The 12,775-nt window shown below is 44.9% G+C and overlaps 1 protein-coding gene across 4 annotated transcripts in view; it reads left to right on the top strand.

Moving 5' to 3' along the window:
* Positions 1-12,775, top strand: part of nfasca (neurofascin homolog (chicken) a) — a 123,563-nt gene that overhangs the window by 52,743 nt on the left and 58,045 nt on the right. For all 4 annotated transcript variants that reach the window (XM_088337739.1, XM_088337738.1, XM_088337737.1 and 1 more), the window contains exon 2: positions 11,689-11,740. The gene's annotated coding sequence lies outside the window, so the exon portion shown is untranslated. The remainder of the gene's footprint in view (positions 1-11,688; positions 11,741-12,775) is intronic.

Raw genomic sequence — 12,775 nt, 5'->3', positions numbered from 1 at the left:
GTTCTGCAGCCAAAGGTGTGGACACCAAATACCCTTGGTTGGTGACAGGTGTGCGCCGGCCTTAAATGTTTCTTTTATTTTTTTTAAGGGAAAACATGTTAAGATAACCTAAAAATATGAAAAACAACTCTAAAATAAGAATAAAATGATCTTACCTGGAAGCTGGTATTGTCAGGATTACTGATTACCCTGATTTGCTACCGGCCACCTTTTATACCCCCTTCTTCCTGTCACCTGTTGTCAGTCCGTCTGCAAACATCAGCTTACATTAGGCACGCTTTTCGACCCTGACTCTCTCCTGTTCTGATTCCTGTCTGTTTCCAGGCTTCGACCCCTTTTCTGATCTCAACCACGATTTTTGATCTGTTTTTTCCGCTCTCGACTCCGCCATCGCTCGCCACGGAAATAACACTTCCGCGTCCGAGCAACCTGCCCCCCCCCCCCCCCCGCGACCAGCGATCTATGGATGGTGTGTACTATCCTTTCCCTTCTTCCCAATAAAACTAAGAAACGCACGCAAGTAGGTCCTGTCTCCGTTCTGGTCCTGACAGGTATCACCAGAACTGGTTACTTTAGACTTTAAAAAGAACGAAAGGTGGTTAGGCTTTTAATCGGTCAAGAAGTAGACAATTGTCTTTAGTCCATGGAACACTGTGAATAAATACATAGTCAAAAGAGAGAAAATCCTTAGATCGATGGGGCACTATTCTCTATATATTATGTCTTTCAACAGCTGCTCATGCGCTGACACGTCGGTCCTTTTAACACGTTACTCTCGGGAGGTTAAAAACGACTTTCATCCGATTGCCTTTTCAAACAAAAAGCCATCAGCCAAGTCGTGGACGTCACATCTGCGTACATCTCAATAGAAAACAGGAACGAGGACGCTTCGTCCAGATCGCGTGGACCGCTAAATGGATTTCGGATGGACTTAATATGGTTTGGTGCGAGAAAGGAAGAGGAAAACAAGAGAGGGGCCTGGTCCTGCTAAATGAAATTTAGTCACAAGTAGAGCATCAGGAAAGGACAACTGCTGCTGTGTGTACTGGTGTTTTAGATTTTCTTGGCTAATTTCTCTGGATTTTTAACATAATCATAGTTATTACATTTGGTGCTCCTGATGTAGAGAGACCCGTTTTAGGGTTAAAGTCTGGTTTTAAAGGTTAAGGATGGGTCTCCACTTGCAGAGAAAAAGAAAATTGTGTGTGTACACTTATTTATGACCTGTTTGGGACCAATTTAAGGATTTTTACCATGATTATGGAGACAAACAGACCATACCAAGACCATACCCTTACCGGTGTTGTAAAAGGGCTAAATCCTTTTTGGGTTGTGATTGTCAGGACCAGAACAGAGACACTTGCGTATGTTTCTCTCAGTTTTATTGGGAAGAAGGGAAAGGATTGCACACACGATCCGGTGATCGCGGGGCGCTTCGAGCGAGGGCGGTGTCAGGAGCCGAAAAAACGGGTCGGTAGCCGGGACAGGAGAGCAAAAAACATGGTCGAGATCAGCAACGAGTTGAAAGCCAGGAGAGGAGAGTAGACGTGGTCAAGATCAAAAAACGGGTCGAAGCTGGGAAACAGACGGGAGCGAAAACAGGAGTGAGTCACGGTCGAAAAAAGCTTGCCTGGAGTACACTGAGGTTCGCAGACGGACTGACAACAGGTGACAGAAAGTAGTGGAAAGTACTAGAGGAAGGGCTGCGCCCATGATCCGGTGTTCGCTGGACCCTAGAAGCAAGTTGTTCTTGCACTCGGATTGCAATCCGAGTACAGAAATGGATCTTCCGTAGCGAGCGATGGCGGTGTTAGGGACGGAAAACAGGTCGGTAGCCGGGACTGGGAGAGTAGACGTAGTCGGGATAAAAAATGGGTCCTTAGCCGGGACGGGAGAGCAGACGTGGTCTGGATCAAAACAGGTCGTAACCGGAGACAAACGGGAGCAAAAACAGAGGTTCGCAGACGGACTGACAACAGGGGAGTAACAGGACAGGGTTTAAGTAGGGACAGGGATCCAATCAGAGTCTGAGGCAGTTGGGGCACAGGTGCCTCGCATCAGTAATCATGACAATAATGTGGTTATAAGTTAGACATTGGTTAAGGATAGGTCTCCACTTGTATGGAAAACAAAATGGCGTATTTTGTCACTGTTGCCATATTTTAGACATTCTTGGGACAATTCTTCTGGATTTTATCATCATTTTGGGGACGAACCGACCTTACTAGGACATTCTGGGAGTCATAAATTGGCTAGAGCCTTTTTCAGGTTGAAAACATGATTATAAAGATAGACTTTCATTAAGGATATGTCTCCACTGTCAGGACCAGAACAGAAACAGGACCCACTTGCGTAACGTTTACCACAAGTTTTATTGAAGGAATGAGGAAGGGCTGCGCCCACGATCCAGTGTTCGCCCTCGTACTCGGCTTGTGATCCGAACACAGAAGTGGATCTTCCGTAGCGAGCGATGGCAGTGTCGGTAGCCGGGACTGGGAGAGCAAGGCTTGGTCGGGGTCGGAAATGAGTCGTAAACCGGGACGGGAGAGCAGACGTAGTTGGGATCAAAAGCGGATCATAATTTGGGAGGTGAGAGCAGACGTGGTCGAGATCAAAACAGGTTGTAGCGGGAGACAAACAGGAACAAAAAAACGGGACAGGTGTGAGTCAGGGTCTAAAAAGGCGTGCCGTGTAAAAACAGAGATTCGAAGATGTACTGACAACAGGGTCCGAGGCAGCTGGTACCAAAGGAGCGGCCACAGGTGATTCGACATCCACTTGTGTAGAAAAAGAATTGTGTGACTCTACCACTCCTATCTGTCACCTGTTGTCAGTCCGTCTGCGAACCTCAGTTTACTCTAGGCAAGCTTTTCGACCCTGACTCACTCCTGTTTTGGCTCCCGTCTGTGTCATGGTTTCAACCTGTTTTCTGATCTCGACCACGTTTTTTGCTCTCTGTCCCGGCTACTGACCCGTTTTTTCCGCTCCCGACACCGCCATCGCTCGCCACGGGAGTCCCACTTCCGTGTTCAGAGCGACCAGCTCCCTGCGACCAGCGATCACCGGATTATGTGTGCAATCCTTTCCCTTCATCCCAGATAAAACTGAGAGAAACATACGCAAGTGGGTCTCCGTTCTGGTCCTGACAGATGTAGCAGATGGTTTGGGGTGCTCTTTATTGTTTTTTTTTGTTTTTTTTAATAATCCATGCAAAATATATTCCTTTTAAAAATATTCACTATCTGTTAATATTTCTTTATTTTAAGCGTATTTCTTCTTTTTTCTTCTTTACAGCGATTGTCTGACCCCGCTTTCACGCTCGCCTTCTCGCACACCCCTCACCCATCATTTTTTATCTCGTTCTTTTTTCCTTTCCTGCCCCCAATTTCATCCTTCTTTTCTCTGGTGGCACTGTTGCTAAGGAGACCCTCCGACGGGGGGCTTTTTTGATTGGCCGTGGAAGGATGAAAGTGGGGGGGTTCTTTGACGGGTGGGGGTCTTTGAGATGGAACACAAAGTGAAATCCAGATGTGCTAATGAGGTGGCGGGGTGACCGATATTGCTGCTGAGCTTGCTGAAAGGAAACAAACGTCCGTTGAATAACCACCCCCTAAAAACGGATGAAAATCGTGTGTACTAGCATTTATTTCTACACTCAGGCTTTTAAAAATGGGGGCGTCCTTAGAGAAAGAAGGCGCTCCTTTCTGAATGTGGGTGGAAAATGTTCAAGGTCGGCCCCAAAAACTGCTGGAGCGAAGATGACACCTTCATTCATCCTATTTTATGCTCTAACTCTCATGTCGTCATTAGTGTTACCTTTTTTGAGGACTGGGATGTCTCGCCGATTTTTATCTAGCCAGACAAACATGGTGGTGACGACTAGGTATGCATTCTGCTATGTACTTATAAAAGTTAATATTGGAATGATCGTTCATGTGTTTTTGCCTGATATTCAAATCAATGTTTTATGTTTTTTTGACTGAATGAAGGTTTGTTGTACCACTAGGAGGCACTAAATATTACACACTGTCCCTCTAATCACAAAAAGGCTTAAATACACATGTGAAATATAGGACAAAAAAATATATAGCGATTGAATGAAGAAGAAAAAAATGTTTCAAAAATGTATTCACATATATAAAGCGATGATATAATTATTATATATATATAAATAGTGAAAAAATGGAGAAAAGAAAAATTGAAAATACAAATAGAAAATTGAGTGAAAATATATATTGATACGTGTGTATATAAAAAAATGAAAGGGAAAATATAGACATATAATTTATATCCTGGTAAATAGGGGGAAAAAAATTAGGTGGGAGAAGCATGTACATGTAAAATTAAGTGAAAGAAATACACAAGTACACATACATATTCAGTATTTATATAATATACAGTTAAAAAAGGCCAAATAGTATATCTAAATAGGGGAAATTAAAAAATATTATATAATATTTCATGTATATTTTGTCAGTGCCAGAACTGGATCAGGACCCAAACGCGTAACGTTCTCACACAAGCCTTTTATTTTACGGGAAATGGGGAGTCATGCACGCTAGGCAGCGGTCTGGCGTGGAAAGACAGGAAGCCAGAGACCGACGAGACCCGAGTTTATATTGGACAGATGGGGTCGATACCGGACAGGACGGGACAGACAGGATTGATAATGAATCAGGATATCGAAAATAAACAGGACAACCTAGACAGGAATGTAAACTGGACAAAATAATAAACAGGACAAAATAGATGGAAACAAAACTGGAAACCGGAATTAAAGAGGACAAAATTAAGAGGAACAATACCGGACAGGGAATACCAACAGGGACAGGACCAAGTCAAAACCCACATCTTGTTGGGCAGAGGTTCGTTGACGGACTGACAAAGGAAGAGTGAGAGCACTGAGCTTAAATAAGATTTTTTTTTCGTTGTAAATATTCCATTTAGGACGCACGATTTATATTCAACTAGTGTTTGGATGGAGCGAATTTGGTGCTGACAAAGAGATAGGGTGGCCCATTTTTCTTTGGGGGGGGGCAATGGAAAAAAATGCCTGGGGGGGGTCTGTCGGCAGGTGGGAGCGGCCTTTGCCGCCAGGAAGGAAATGATCCCTCTAAACGTCCTCTTTGTTTGCATGAATATGTGATGGCGGAACAAAGGTAAAGGGGGGAGGGATGCCCTTCAACAGTTTAGACATGGGAACCTGACTTTTATTTTGAAAATCCTTGGAAAAATACAAACAGGAATAAGCTAGCTGTCGGTTTTGGTATTTTTCTCTTCCACTTTGCATCTATTTGTTGTTGGGCTCTTTTGATCCCAACTAGGTCAATCGGCATCATTTCTCCGTCCAAGCGTGATATCTTTGCACACGCGTTTGCGCACGTGCATGTGCACGCTCGCTGTTGAGTCCACCTGCAGCCGGAAAGTCGGCATCATTGCCGGGCAGAGTTAGGCAAGTCAAGCTGTTTTTATTTGTGTCGCTTTTAATCCCAAGAAGTCTCAAAGGGCTGTACAGAATACAGACTATTATGACATCATCCCCTGATCTAAAACCTACATGAGGGCAAGGAAAAACCTCAGCCCGTGTGGCACCAGCTGCAGCTTGTTGACAGATTGGCTGCCTGTCAGTATTTAAACTCTGTTCTGTCATTTGTTGGTTCGTCTGCAAATCTCGGTTTTTACACGGCAAGCCCTTTTTGTGCCTATCCCGTTTTTTGCTCCTGTTTGCCTCCCGCTACGATCGGTTTTGATCTCGACCACATCTGCTCTCCCGTTTTTGATCTGGACCACGTTTACTCTTCTCTCCTGGCTTTCAACTTGTTTCCATTCCCGACCACGTTTTTGCTCTTCTATCTACTGACACGTTTTTTCCATTCCGGACACTGCCATCGCTCGCCACGGAAGTCCCACTTTTGCGTTCAGAGCGACCTGCTTCCCGTGCCTAGCGATCACCGGATCGTGTGTGCAATCCTTTCGCTTCTTCCCGATAAAACAGTGAGTAAGGTTACGTGAGTGGGTCCTGTTTCCGCTCTGGTCATGACAGAATGAGGACATCTTGAGGTCATCCCCTTTCCTGGGCAACCAACCTGCGTTAATGTTGCTAGGGCATCAACAGATATCAACAATATAAATATGCAAAAACAGAAGGTCCAGTTGACAGCTTCCTCTTCCAAAATCTGGACCGATGCATTAGGTTCTAGATCAGGGGAGTCTAAACTTTATAGAAAGCGAGGGGCCCAGATCTGGTAAGCTGAAAATGTGTGGGGGCCAACTTTCCAGCCTGGCATTCTATGAACAGTTTTTAATAAATTCATCCTCGGTAGAAGATTTGCAGTGCTTGGTGATCAGTGTTGCAGCCTCATAGCTCACCTTTGTAGCATTTTCATTTTCGGTCTGGTGAAAAAAGTGCCGCTGTGCCATTCCAACAGCCTCTTGATATTATTTTCATTAAAACAGCCACAGGTAGACTCAGTTGTTTCAGATTTCGGTGAAAAAAGTACTCCAGTTTCCGCTCGTCATAGAAGCGGTGAGCCTCACAGTCAACTTTCCTTTTTTTTTTTTTTTTTTAAATCACAGCCTGTTACTGGCCCCTGGGCTTGACTTTGGACTTACCTGTTCTGTTCTAGATCATGGCATACATCCAAGTCCAAGTGCCAGTACCATGGCTCATGCACCCTGCAACAACCAGGCTTATCTTTTTCCCTCAGGGACAAAAAATCAAGACTATGAGGTTACAGAGGGGACAGAGTGTTTTACAGGACTGGGGCCCGAATGGAGAACGCTCTGGAACCTATAAATTTCTTCTATGCTCTTGGAATTATGAGTAGAGGTGGTTGAATTTCTCTCCATGGGAATATTTTCCCTTTCGGCAGTATATATTTGCATCCAAGCCAAATTGAAGACTATAAAATAGGGGCTTGGCGTATATGTGAATATTCATATATAGTAGTGAATGGTCAGTCACGTGTGGGGGGCGTGGTTTAATACCGGAACAACAAACCAACAGGAAAACAATGAGCATGGAATTGAGGGTAAAATGCTGGTCTTTTATTGGTGAAATCCTTATACAAAGCTATATAAATTAGAAAACATCTTAGACAGTAGGCCTACCCAGAAATGTAGGGGATACTGAAGTCTTTTGAAACTTTGAGACAAAATGGATATAGAGTGTCTCAGCTAAGAGTCGGTTTGCAAGGACTAGATTTCACAAGGACGAAATAGGAAGGTGCGCTGCTTCCACGGGTCCTTGTACACATTTTCTTCTATTTTGTCACGGTTGCCCATGGCGCCGGCTGCGGCTCGTTGACAGATTGGCTTCCCTCCTATTTAAGCTCAGTGCTCTCACTCACCCTTTATCAGTCTGTCAACGAACCTCTGCACCCGCAAGACGTGGGTTTTGACTCTGTCCGGTTTCCTGCTTGTGTGTCCTGTCCGGTTTCTATTTTGTCCTGTTTAGTATCGATCCCCAGTGTCCAGTAGCATTCCTGTCTAGTTTGTCCTGTTTAATTTCGATCTTTAGGTTCTTGACATATTTATTTTATCACGTGTCTTCTTTGAAACCGTTTTAAGGTTTGGCTTTTATGAAAGTATATGCAGAAATTTGTAGCTAGATAGTTACTTTTGGAGTAACGCGCTAGTGTTTGGTCATCAGCGGGGTATCTGAATTACTTTTAAAATGAAGTATCAATAACTGTAACTACTATACCTTAGTAACACGCTCAACACTGTTGGGCTTCAATGCTCAATTGCGGTTTATTCTCCTTTGTTGATGACCATCTTTTAGATTCTGGGTGCGATGAAAAGTCATTTACGGTATGACGATTATCTGTGGTGTGTCTTGGGCAAGCACAGCCTGGTGTCCACCCCGTCTCAAACCATGGGCATTTCACGTGTCAGGCAAACGTGCTAACCACTGCACTACGGAAACATATAAAACATGTGTATGATACCTGATCAAAACCTTTATTTTCTCAGTCAGTTTGGAAAATACAGATTTTATTGATTTTTTCTTACAGTGAAACCCACAGGCTAATCATGTCACGGTTGCCATGGTGCCCAAATGGCCCCGCCCTTGTGGCGCCAGCTGCAGCTTGTCGACAGATTGGCTTCGCCACTATTTAAACCCTGTAAGGTCAATCCCCTTTTGTCAGTCCGTCTGCGAATCTCCGTGTGTTCCAGGCAAGCCTTTTTCGACTCTGACCCCCGCCTGTCCCGTTTTGCTCCTGTCTGTCTCCGGCTACAACCCGTTTTGATCCCGATCACGTCTGCTCTCCCGTCTTGGCTTACGACTCGTTTCTGACCCCGATCAAGTCTGCTCTCCCGTTCCGGCTTACGACTCGTTTCCGACCCCCGACCACATTTTTGCTCTCCTGTCCTGGCTACCGACCTGTTTTTTCCGTCCCCAACACCGCCATCTCTCTCCATGGAAGATCCACTTCCGTGTTTGGATCACAAACTGAGTACAAGAGCAACCCACTTCCCGCATCCAAGTCCAAGTTCGGAGCGTGGGCGCACCCCTTCCTCGTTCCTTCAATAAAAAGGGTGGTAAACGTTACGCAAGTGGGTCCTGTTTCCGTTCTGGTCCTGACAAATCATTTATCCGGCCAAAGTTTTAGTCATTAAAACTGTTTCGGACAAGAATAAATTGATGGTATAAATAGTCCTATGTTAAATAAAGTGGTATACTGATTCGTGCGAAAAAAGCTGATGGAATAGTCCCTATCGAGGGTTTCAAGATCTGCTCCAGCGTTGAGTCCGTTTTCCGTATTCGATTCGACGATTTTGCGACTTTTTCCAATTCCAAATTGAATCGATCAAATCGGATGCCCTCACGACTAAAACGCCCATTTCATGCAAAGGGGCGGCCCGTTCTCCCCCATCTTTCATTTCTCTCACCGTCCCCTCGGCATTGAGCGCCGGTTGCCTTGACAACCTCCTTTTAAAAAAAGACATCCGCGCTCCGGAAACGAGGCGTCGCGTTTCCCCCCGACCCCTCCTGACTGCTTCAAAGCGTGACCTTTGAACTTTTGAGGGCGCGTGCATAGGCGGCCACTTACGAGGGCCGGGGGGAAGCAGGTGACGGAACACAGAACATCACTAGAGCGCCTCCGTCGTCCCGAGGGAGCCGCACGAGTGCATCTTTAATGGACTGGTCGCGGCTGCTATCCTGTTTTCCATCACTTATTTCACACTCTGTGCTTGTCATATATCTATCTATCTAGACATCTATCTAGACACCTACCTATCTAGACATCGATCTACCTTTGTAGACATCTATCTATCTATCTATCTATCTATCTATCTATCTATCTATCTATCTATCTATCTATCTATCTATCTATCTATCTATCTATTATGTTTCTGTGGTGCAGGGTTATCACATATACTGAACACGAGACCGGGTGGAAACATATGTTAACCTGAAGAGGGATGGGCACCACCAGGCTGTGCTTGCCCAAGACACACCACAGGAAATGGTGCCCCTACCGCTGTAGTATTTGAGGGATCCAATCATAAATACAACAGCATTAAATAATAAAATAAATGTTTCCTTGAATTACTGAGTATTAAAATTAAAATGTACTGCACTCTTGGGTCTGTGATCCATTATCCCTGCTACCATTTTTCAAGAGAGGCGTGCCCTCCGACCTACCTAAAAAGAAATACACAGTTGGTTGCAATCCATTATCCTGGGTCAAATATTTCTGAGCGTGTGGGTAGAAGAGCAAATCTGTGTTCCGCCTGAAATGAGCTGTTTTCATGGGTCTGCAATCCATTATCATATTGGTGCAAGCAGGGACTGGCGCAGGGCACTTTGTCTAAATGATCTGCACTGTTTGGACAGCAATTCGTTCTCCCCAATCGACTATTGCTGAGAGCGGGCTGAAAAAGCAAATGTATGTCATGCATGAAAACTCTTTTTTTCCCCAAATTGTTTCGAGCAGAACAGTTATCCCCAATCCCATATTGCTGTGAGAAGGTACCAGCAGATAATTTTTTCGAACGAGTTGGACTGTTGTGGCCGCAATACATTATCCCTTACCTACCGTCTCCCACTCCCCTCTGCATCCGCCCGCTGTCCCGCTGCACCAGCTCACATCAATTCGACTACCACTGTAAAAAAGGCCCTTTTTTAGTTCATGCTGCTGAGACCTGCCACTGTGGTCTGCCTTAAAATATCCGCACTGTCTGGGCCACTATCCATTATCCCCTGTCGGCTGTTGCTGGGAGCAAAGTTGAGAGGAAATTGTGTCGTGCGTGGGGGATCTAGTATCCCCGTTCGACTCTTGCTGTGAGAAGGTACCAGCAGAAGGTACATTTTTCATGCAGTTCTGTCTCGCTTAGAACGAATTGAACTGTGGTGGCCGCAATGAATTATCCCTTACCTACCGTCTCCCACTCTTCTCTGCATTCACCCGCTGTCATGCTGTACCAGCTGACATCAGTTCGACTACCACTGTAAAAAGGGCCCTTTTTTCAGTTCATGCTGCTGAGACGTGCCACTGTGGTCTGCCTTAAATGATCCGCACTGTCTGGGCCACTACCCATTATCCCCTGTCAACTGTTGCTGAGAGCAAAGTTGAGAAGAAATTGTGTCGTGCGTGGTGGATCCATTATCCCCGCAAATTAGCTTTTTCTGTCCCTCCCCCTCTCTCTTTCACTCTTTTTTACTTGTTCTCTGTTTTACACTCTCTCTACCCTCTCTTTAGTTTTTTTTCTCTCTCTCTTTCTCTCTTTTTCCCCCTCTCTCTATGTCGTTATTTTTCTCTCTCTCCATCACTGTTTATTTCTCTTTCCCCTTCTCTGTCTTTTTTCCCCTTCTCTCTCTTTCCATGTATTTCTATTTTTCTCTTTTGTTTCTTCTCTTTCTTTCTCTTTCGTACTTTTTTCATGCAGTTCTGTCCCGCTTAGAACGAATCGGTCTGTTTTGGCCGCAATACATTATCCTTTACCTACCCTCTCCTACTCCCCTCTGCATCCACTTGCTGTCCTGCTGCACCAGCTGACATCAGTTCGACTACCACTGTAAAAAGGGCCATTTTTCAGTTCATGCTTCTGAGATGTGTCACTGTGGTCTGCCTTAAATTATCTGCACTGTCTGGGCCACTATCCATTATCCCCTGTCGGCTATTACAGGGAGCTAAGTTGAGAGGAAATTGTGTCGTGTGTGGCGGATCCATTATCCCCGTTCGACTCTTGTTTTTTAGAAGGTACCAGCAGATGGTACTTTTTTCATGCAGTTCTTGCCCACTTAGAACAAATTGAACTGTTGTGGCCGCAATATATTATCCCCTTACCTACCGTCTCCTACTCCCCTCTGCATCCACCTGCTGTCCCGCTGCACCAGCTCACATCAGTGAGTGGGGTTCGGCCGAGCGCATGTTAAAACGGGGGATGGAGCTAATTTGCGTAGTTGATGCTGGTCCACATTAACGGCAAAAAAACGAGAATAGATTTTCCAGATCTAGTAGTGCTAGAACAGCTGGTGATCTTTGGACCTGATGGATCTCTTTGAGGGAAAAAGAAGGCGTCTGCAGACAGTCCTGAAGGCATTTGTCTCGTCTGCCAAGATTCTCCCGTCTGCCCGCCCACGACGTTTTCCTATTGTGTTTCTTGCTAGGCTAATGAGCTACCCACCCAAAAACGGCATTTCTCAACTCAATCTGTATTTTCATGTCTTTCTTGCAGGTCCATAAAGTGCAGGGAGGTGAAGGAGAAGCGTCCCATTAGCCCCATTCTGGTAAGACAAAGGCTGGTTTCCGATATTTGTCCATTCCTATTGAGAAGGATTGAAAGGCGATAGCCTCCATTCTTGGAATTGTGTCGGGATCTGGCACAGCTTTTCCTCCTGAAGCTTAGATGTCAAACATGCAGCCCGCAGGCCAGTTCAGGCCCGCCCACAAATTGAATTCGGCCGGCGAGACAAGGCCGAGAGAAGCCCAAGAGAAAAAAAAGGTCAAAACGCGAGCTGCAGTTTTCAATAAAGACAGGCGCCCGCCGCGTCCAAGACATCAGAAGCTGTATTCTTTCTCTCTCCCTTTCTGTCTTTCTCTCTGTGTTACTCTTTCTCTCTCTCTTTCGCTCTCTCCTTGTTAGTCCCTATTTCTATCTCTCTTTCTCCATCTCTCATTTTTACTCTCCTTTCTCTGTCTCATTCTCTCTCTTCTCTCTTTCTCTGTCTATGTCTTTATTTCTCTCTCTCTCCCTCTCTCTATTTATTTCCTTTTCCCTTCTCTGTCTCTTGTTCTTCCCTCATCCCTCTTTCCACCTCTTCCTATCTTTCTCTTTTGTGTCTTCTCTCTTTGTATTTCTTTCTCCCTTTCTGTCTCTCTCTCTGTTTCTCTCTCTATCTCTCTCTCTCTCCATCTTTGTCCCTATTTCTATCTCTCTTTCTCCTCCTCACATTTTTATTCTCATTCTGTCTCAGTCTCTTTCTCTCTTTTTTCCCCTCTCTCTTCTCTCTTTCTCTTTCTCTGTCTTTATTTTTCTCTCTCCCCCTCTCTGTTTCTTTCTCCCCTTCTCTTTCTTCCCCCTTTTTAATTTTTCTCTCGTTTCCTCTCTCTTAGTATTTCCTTATCCCTTTCTTTCTTTCTCTTTCTCTCTCTATCTCTTAATCATCTTTTTCTCATTTTCCCTCTCTCTATTACTTTTTTATTTCTTTCCTTTTTTCTCCCCCTCGTCCCTTCCTTTTTCATTCACTTTCTCCCTTCAGTGTTATATCCCAAATGCAAAAAGCCTTTATGAAGCACACAACATCTTGAAATGAATGAAGAGT

Source organism: Urocampus carinirostris, chromosome 6 (genome assembly GCF_059441175.1).
Source record: "Urocampus carinirostris isolate Australia breed hairy pipefish chromosome 6, RoL_Ucar_1.0, whole genome shotgun sequence".
Lineage (NCBI taxonomy): Eukaryota > Metazoa > Chordata > Actinopteri > Syngnathiformes > Syngnathidae > Urocampus > Urocampus carinirostris.
The sequence above is the reverse complement of the archived record's forward strand: the minus strand, read 5'-3'. Positions and strand labels throughout refer to the sequence as shown.